This window comes from Aplysia californica, unplaced genomic scaffold (genome assembly GCF_000002075.1).
Source record: "Aplysia californica isolate F4 #8 unplaced genomic scaffold, AplCal3.0 scaffold00004, whole genome shotgun sequence".
Lineage (NCBI taxonomy): Eukaryota > Metazoa > Mollusca > Gastropoda > Aplysiida > Aplysiidae > Aplysia > Aplysia californica.
Window position 1 is genome coordinate 1589112 of NW_004797274.1, and position 8393 is coordinate 1597504.

Here is an 8393-nt window from a genome sequence, read left to right on the forward strand (position 1 = left end):
ACACACACACACACACACACATACACACACACACACACAAGCACACATACACAAGCACACACACACAAGCACACACACACGCACACGTTGTTGAAATATGCATCAAATGCAAATTATAACTAGATCTATGATCATGAGTCCTTCATGAGTTTGAATTTAGGAAAATAGATGTACACAGAAACGATAATTCCTTTACTGCTAGAAACACAGATAAAGTCAAAAAAGAGAAAGAAAAAAGTAGGGGTCTACTTGTGGCATCCTCTAGCCACCTATCTATATATTATACTTCATGTATATTTGAGAAAGTTCGCCACCTTGATCGCCTAAAACTTCCGAACCACTCAACTTTCGAGTTTAACTAAAATAAATAACAGTGATTAATAATTATTTAAAGGATATACAGTTATATTAAAGAGTCTGAAGTCACGTAAGTTTAATTTTCAGTTATTCATTAGTTTCGTTTAGATCTAATCTTGGGAAAGTCCGTCTTCTAAGACGATAGTGTAATAAGTGAGGCTTCCGTTCACAAGCAATGCGCACTGGTTCTACAATGACTTGACAATCGCTTCTTATGAGTCTGTTCATCGAACGGGTATTCAGCTAGTTTTATATATTGGTACCTCACTTGTAACTGCGATGAAGGCAGTTGAGGGAACTGAAAATTTCATATTAGCCAATCCCAACTCTTTCTATCCGTCTTCCTTGTTTCTTCTTAGTACATTACAGATAACGCCATTCATGCGTGATTTTACTTAATTCTTTGTGTTGTCACCGTGCACGGGAAAAATGTGCAAATGTGAACAGGTTTCATGCCCGTGCAACATTGTAAGGTCACTTAAGAGGCACGACAGTTAAACTCAATGCCCATCTCTGAGGACAAAACCAAATTGAAAAATTTATGTAAAGTGCCTTTCCCAAGGACACAACGTAGGTCCAAACTGGGCGTGGAACCCCCAAACCCGCAATCTCACTTGACACTACCGACACCATGTTTGCAAGCATTCACACACACGGGGTCGTGGGGCGTGAGGAGAGAGAGTGCGTGAGAGAGAGAGACAGAGAGAGAGAGAGAGACAGAGAGAGACAGAGAGAGACAGAGAGAGAGAGAGAAGCGAGAGGGAGAGGGAGAGAGAAGAGAGAGAAAAAAAGATAGAGAGAGAGAGAACAAAAGGGGAGAGAGAGAAGGATTTCAACAAGTTTAACTAAAACAAACTGATAATGCAGTTTTCTTTTGCCATCAGGCCGTTTGAATAAGATTCATAAATAATAAATAAATAATAATAATAATAATAATAATAATAATAATAATAATAAAAATAATAATAATAATAATAATAATAATATAAACATTTATATAGCGCATTTCCAAAAAAGCAGCTCAATGCGCTTTACATGGGAATACCCATTTTTCAAAAACTTTTCTTACTACTTCCTTTCTTCTCATGCAATATACATTAATGCACTCGCACACACGCACGCACACACACACACACACACACACACACACACACACACACACACACACACACACACACACACACACACACACAGACTATTTTCATCCAGACATAAGAACAGAACAACTATAATGAAAAATAACGTTAAAAACTTATGAAGGATAGGCCTGTAGGAACAGAAAATGTTTAAGATGTCTTTTGAAGCTATCTAGTGTTTTTCTTTGTCTTAGTTTCATGGGTAATCTGTTCCACATAAATGGACCAAGACATGAGAAAGATCTCTCTACATATTTTTATGATTTGTATGACTTTACAGGTGTCACAAGTAGGGTGTTATCGTTTGATGATCTTAGGTTTCTCCCTGGCTTATATATACTGATAAGTTATTGTAGATAAAAAGGAGCAGTTTTATTTACACATGTGAAACACATGACGCAGATTTTAAATATTATTCTTTCTTTTACAGGGAGCCAATGCAGTTCTTTTAATAATGGAGTGGCATGGTCTCGTTTTTTAGATCTTGCTATCAGTCTAGCGGCATTGTTTTAAATTACTTGTAAAAGATTCAAATATTTGTTGTTCAGACCTGCTAGGAGTGAGTTACAATAGTCTAATATTGATAGGATAAGAGATGTTACCAGTGTTTTTTGTGGTCTCTTCGTTTAAGTACTTTCGAATTAGGCCTATCCTTCTCAGCTGAAAATAAAGGGATTTGGACAGAAATCCTACAAACGAGCTCATTGATAGTGGTGGTCAATATATACACCGAGATTCCTGACAACTTCTTTACTTGATGGCATATGCCCATATAAATCAAAGTTGACACTTTCCAAATCTTTATGTAATCGTGGATTTTTTTATAAGAATGATGTCTGTCTTTTCTTCGTTTACTTTCAATTTGTTTACTGTCATCCACTTTTTAATTTCATAAAAACATTGTTTAGTGATAGAAATCATGTTTGACAGATCTTGAATGGTGCCATTAACATACATTTGGGAATCATCGGCATAAAAATGATAAATCAATCCATGATTTTGTAAAATGCTTGCTAAGGGCTGTGTATAAAGTGTAAAGAGCATTGGTCCAAGAACGGACCCCTGTTGAACTCCATAATCGAGTCTGACCTGCTTTGAAAAGCTATTTTTAATTTGCACTGACTGAACTCTTTCTAGTAAATATGACTTAAACCATGAAAGCACAGTACCAGATAAGCCAAATGAGCGCTCAAGTCTTGTGAGAAGAATATAATAGCATGGTCAATTGTGTCAAAAGCTGCGGACAGATCCAAAAGAGTTAAAAGACAGATGTTTTTGCTATCAACGGAATCCAATAAATCAGACGTTACTTTTAAAAGCGCAGTTTCAGTACAATGGCGAGTTTTATAGGCAGATTGGTCAATTTCCTCTAGACCATTTTTTCTCATGTGAGACAATACTTGACCTAAAACAATCTCCTCTAGAATTTTTTAGACAAATTTGAAATTCGAAACTGGTCGATAGTTTTTTAAATTCATTCCTATCAAGCCCGGGTTTTTTCAATAAAGGTTTTACAATAGCTTGTTTGAAAGTATTAGGCACTGTGCCTGTGGCAAGTGACAAATTCACTATCTGAGTAATGTGAGGTAGGACAATCTCAATACATGTTATGAGTACATGAGCAGGCACTGGGTCAAGGTCATATGTCTTTATGGTTGATTCATTAATACAATTTAAAATATCACTATTTGTAACTGAACTAAAAGAATCTAATATCTGTCCAGTAAATTCTGAAAATTCCAAATTTCCATTTGGCTCTAGGTCGAGAGAAGAGGGTATGGTATTAATTTTGTCATTGAAAAAAGTCACAAATAAACTACAAAATGTGTCATCTGATGTTGCAGAGGGGAGAGGAGATATTGCTTCTTTTCCCAGAATAGCATTGGTAGTCTGAACGAGTTGTTTGGGTGATTTAACATCTTGTAATTCATGTAGATAGTATCTTTTCTTGTTATTTTCGATGACTGAGTTGACTTTGTCTCGGTGCTTAATAAAGATGTCTCTGTGAACTTGAAGTTTTGATTTCCTCCACCTGCATTCTGCATGACGTCGATGTTGCTTGACTTCTTTGATTTCAAATGAAAACCACGGAGAAAAGGGTCTCGATGAAACGTTTCTTTTTACCATTGGCGCATGTTGGTCGATTGCCGCTTTCAGAGTGTCATGAAATGTGTCTGCATCCAGGGATGATAGACTTGTCAGTGTTTTGCTCACGTCGTCCCGATGTGACTGTGTGTCTATTGTTCTCGTGTTCCTTGAAAGTATGCTTCTTCTTTCGTGTTTTGGTTTGGAGATGTTAATGTCAACTGTCAGAAGAGAATGGTCACCGATAGCCTTATCTAGAACATGATGTTTAAGAACATGTGGGTCAGCAGTGTTGGTAATTAGCAGGTCTAAAATGTGACCACTACGATGTGTCAGCTCTTTGATTAGCTGCTTTAGATTATGATCGTCAAGAATTGAAACAAGGCGTTTGGTGTCTGGTACAGGTGGAACATCAAAGTGAAAGTTGAAATCCCCTATGATGTAAAAGGGGGAGGCAGCTTGCTCTAGTTGAAAGAGTAGATCTTGGAATCCTCTGAAGAATTCTTTACTTGTAAATGTACTTTTCTTGTTAGCTGGCGGTCGATAGATAGCCTACATATCACACGGAAGGTAAGTTGCTCTGGTCTGATGAAAGCAGTGGCTGATTCAAATGTGCGATACGATGGACCATCGCAGATGAACTTTACTGGTAAACCTCGCAGATGAATAAAAGCAATTCCGCCACCACGTGAGCCGCGTGAAAAAGATTTAAGTTCAAAGCCGGATTGTAGAATGTCGGCTATGATAGATTCATCGCCATCTGTTCGAAACCAAGTTTCTGTGATGCACAACAAGTCGATGTTCATTTCTTCAATTACGTCTCTTACAATGTTTGTTTTGTTGCAGCACGACTGGGTGTTAATACAGCCAATTCTTAAGTTGGGACAGTTATGTTGAAATACATTACGAGTGTCTATCTGTATTAAGTTTTTCTTGTTCACAGTAGTCATAGTTCTATTCTTAGAAACAGTGTGACGAGGAATCCCCTGACACACCATAATTTTTCTCTGTTTCCTTGTCCCACCTCTTGTACCCCTCTTGTCACTCTTCACTACCCTTGATTGACAAACACAGCTGTTTCGAACTCCTAACTGGGTCAAAGTAGTTAGCACGTTTGATGGTATACCATAGATGTACACTATGTGGTATACTCAGACTTGGATTATATACGTTTAACAGCTGATCTGTTGTGTACTTAGTTGTTTTCACTGTTTGATTCAGTGCTCAAGGGTGTCCTTGTGTCCTCGCTTGTCCGACACAGTTCTGAAAGCTCGAGGTGTCTGACTGGGCCCACGCAGTGTGTTTAACACAGATCTCTTGGTTGTTGACATAAGATGACACAGGGATAACCCGGATATGGTGGTATAATCTAGTTACCTCTAGTTCACAACAAAACTGTATACATGGCCAAAATAGTTCAATAGGGCCAGGGTAAGAATTAAAAGTTCCATGGCTAATATTAGTCTAGATCTTGTCTTTATATCCAACATTTGTACACCACTAGATGAAGCAAATCAAGGGCTTTCACGTGATATTAAATTCCTAGAAAACACAAGTCGTAATCCTGAGAAATGGCGAAAAAATGCATATTGTACAGTTCTCATCCTCGCTTACTCTCTGTAGCCACCTGGAGGTAGAGTATGGATGAGACTGGCCCAATTTAAAAGAAATATACCAACAACAAAAAGTTTCTGGCATTATTTTCATACAACTGATAAAATCTTCTAAATCGTTAATAATGGCGATTCAAAACAATAACATTTGTTCCGAGCATAGATTTGAGTCTTACCTAGTCCTTGGTGCCAGACACCTGGCAGCGCATCCTCTTTCTCTTATGCCTACAAAACTTGGCCGTATTTGGCATAATGTGTGATAAATAAAGCGCGGGCCTCACTAACACTTAACAGGAAACTTTGATGTCAAGTAAAGGACGCAAAAATACTGCCCGCAGGCCGCAAGTTTGATAATCCAGGTTACTGATTTGACTCTGCTTTCAACATAATATGCGATTAGGTCTGAATCATTGTAAGAGACAGTATTTATGATTTAAAATTCTAAGTAGGCCTACTACTAAAACGACAGCGCCAAGAGGAAGAAAGGTCATGAACTATAATTTAGAAAACCACGTTCAGACAAGTCGGGTTGAAGATTTTAACGAGAGCAGTCAGTTCAGACACCCTCGTCCGAACAGAACTAAATTTTGGGACGGCAATAGAGAATCATAATAAATGATATAAATACCCCAAAAATATACAGTTGCAAAAAAGAAGGACGGCCTCTAATCCCGAAATTGGACAATTGCCAGTGTGGTTTTTCTGGAAAAGGGGGGGGGGGGCTGCTTTGGTTTGTTGTTGTTGTTGTTGCTGCTGTTGCTGCTGCTGTTGCTGCTGCTGTTGCTGCTGTTCTATTTTATTTTATTTTTCTAATTTACATAGGAATTTCTTTTTTTTTCTACTTGGACGAGATAGGATCTCAGCGAAAACACTTGCCTCCGCAAGGAGAGACGTACAATGTACAAGCTAGAAAAGGAATACTTAATACTAATATAAACGAAATCGAATGTTATGTTCTGGAGGCTCGCTTGTGCAATGTTCCAACAAACTCAACCTGTACGATTGACAGTTTTCTCGTCCTTTGGGAACACCTTCTTACAGACCTGTAGGAGCTAAATCAAAGTTATGCCTTTGACATCACCTATGCTCGAAAAAGTGAGGAGCTATTTTCAGCTTGCAAGAAAATAGTAATAAGTGGAAACCTGCTTGCGTGCTTGATCGGGTGTTTGAATTTTTTTATTTTTTTTTTTAAATATTTTTTTTACGAACATAAAAAACAGGAGGAATATGCCTTGCAGATAAGTGATCGCTTCTGCGGCTGAATTTTTAACCACAGGATAATAATTTTTCAGTCCCAATGCCAGTGTTCACTGCACGATTCACTGACATAGCATTCAAAACGAACGTTTGTGTATTCATGCATCCTCGATAAACGTCTTCTGCCTTCAGCTGAAGCGTGCTTTCTTGTTAGTTTAATTCGTTTTTCCTAGAGATCGTAGCAAATAAGGACAAAGTTATCTTTTGGCCCCCGTCAACATCTACTGTGAACGTTACTCGTCTGTGGACTTTATTATAGTATCGTCTAATTTCATCTACACATGAACAGCCGCAGCAATACTGATAAGAAGAAGAACAAGAAGAAGAAGGAAAAAAAAGAACAAGAAGAAGAAGAAGAAGAAGAAGAAGAAGAAGAAGAAAAAGAAGAAGAAGAAGAAGAAGAAGAAGAAGAAGAAGAAGAAGAAGAAGAAGAAGAAGAAGAAGAAGAAGAAGAAGAAGAAGAACAACAACAACAACAACAACAACAACAACAACAACAACAACAACAACAACAACAACAACAACAACAACAAGAAAAAAAAAAGAAAAACAACACTAACAACGACTGCACCATCAAAAGCAAAATGGAAAAGAGCAAGTGCAATGTACAAAAAGAAGAACATGAAGTGAAACAAAAAATCCAAGAAGGGATGTTGAATTTGTTTATAAAATAGTTCCATTCCCCTTCTGTAAAAGCCAAACCAAGTGAATAATAATATTGTGTCAAACCTTTTTCTTCTTCCAGGCTCCGAGAGGAGATCAGAGGGAATTAAGGAAAAAAGAACGCGCGGAACGCGAGTGACAATTTGGCTAGGCTCACAGAAACCAGAGACCTGGAGGAGGAAAACATTTTTCTACGCCTGCTGTTTATTGAAAAGAAAAAGATCTGACTTAAAAACACATCGTCTACGATTAAGTGCTAGGTGCATTGAGGATATGAAAGCGAGCTTTTTCTTCGCTAGGCTACAGTTTTTAGGTATTTTATTCTCTTTCTTTTGAAAAAATATTTAGCCCTCAACTAAGAGTACAAAGTGTATCCATAATATTTTTGACAAAATTAGAGCGTTTGGTGCAAAGCGAACACAATACGGTTGATAAACAAAGTGAACACACTTAGACCTAATGCATGTCGGGAAAAGAGAATGTTTTAAAACAGTCTCTTTACAAATTCCAGTCACTCTCTCTTAACACCAGTCCCTTTCATAAACAAGGGTGAAACGTTGACGGGAATTTATCTGCCTCCCTTAACCGTGCCTAACGATTTATTCGATTAGGCTTATTGTCATCATTGAAACAAAATAAGAAGCTGGGTAAGTTTTCATGCAGGGGACGTATAAATTTGGTGATTATTACGTCAACTTGAACTTTTGATTGAGCGTCAAGGCATTAGCCTTTGGGCCTATTCGTCTACATTTAATTTATTTCTTCTTAGTTTTAGAAAGACAAAAATTATGTTAAAGATCCACTCACCGAAAGGTAACCTCAGCGCAGGGACTTTATGATTTTCAGTTTCGAGAGCGGGCTGAAATGTATTGCCTATTTGGCCTTAATTGCTTTATTTTCAACTCTTTTTGAATAAATACGCAAAGACAACGCGTAGAATCTCAACATCACCTTGCTTACTTCATAATTTTTCGGTAAAGTCTCCGTTGCGATCCACACATAGCCGCTAACGCCGGACTAGAAAGTTGGCACACCTCGTTTGTACGAAGAAATTAGCAGACTTTTGTTTAGATGACAATCGAACGTGGGTTTCTAGTTTCTACATTAACAGCATTGTCATGGTGGCTTCCTTTCAAATACTCCTTTGGCGTTGGAAAAGGAAGAAGCCCAAAGAAGCAAGACCGAGTCTGCGACTGCTTGACGGGTGGAGAAATCCAGCTGCTTTCGTAGCGTTTGTGAGAACTACCAACTTGTGTGTGTGTGGGGGGGGGGGGGGGGGGGG

At 38.1% G+C, this 8393-nt stretch overlaps 1 protein-coding gene and 1 non-coding gene across 2 annotated transcripts in view; one reads left to right on the forward strand and one right to left on the reverse strand.

Annotated features, from left to right (window-relative positions):
• The window catches only part of LOC101862384 (proteoglycan 4), a gene marked incomplete in the record, with an annotated part of 144199 nt that overhangs the window by 101450 nt on the left and 34356 nt on the right, over nucleotides 1-8393 (reverse strand).
• Nucleotides 1-8393, forward strand: part of LOC101847848 — a 121518-nt gene that overhangs the window by 69150 nt on the left and 43975 nt on the right. The window lies entirely within an intron of this gene.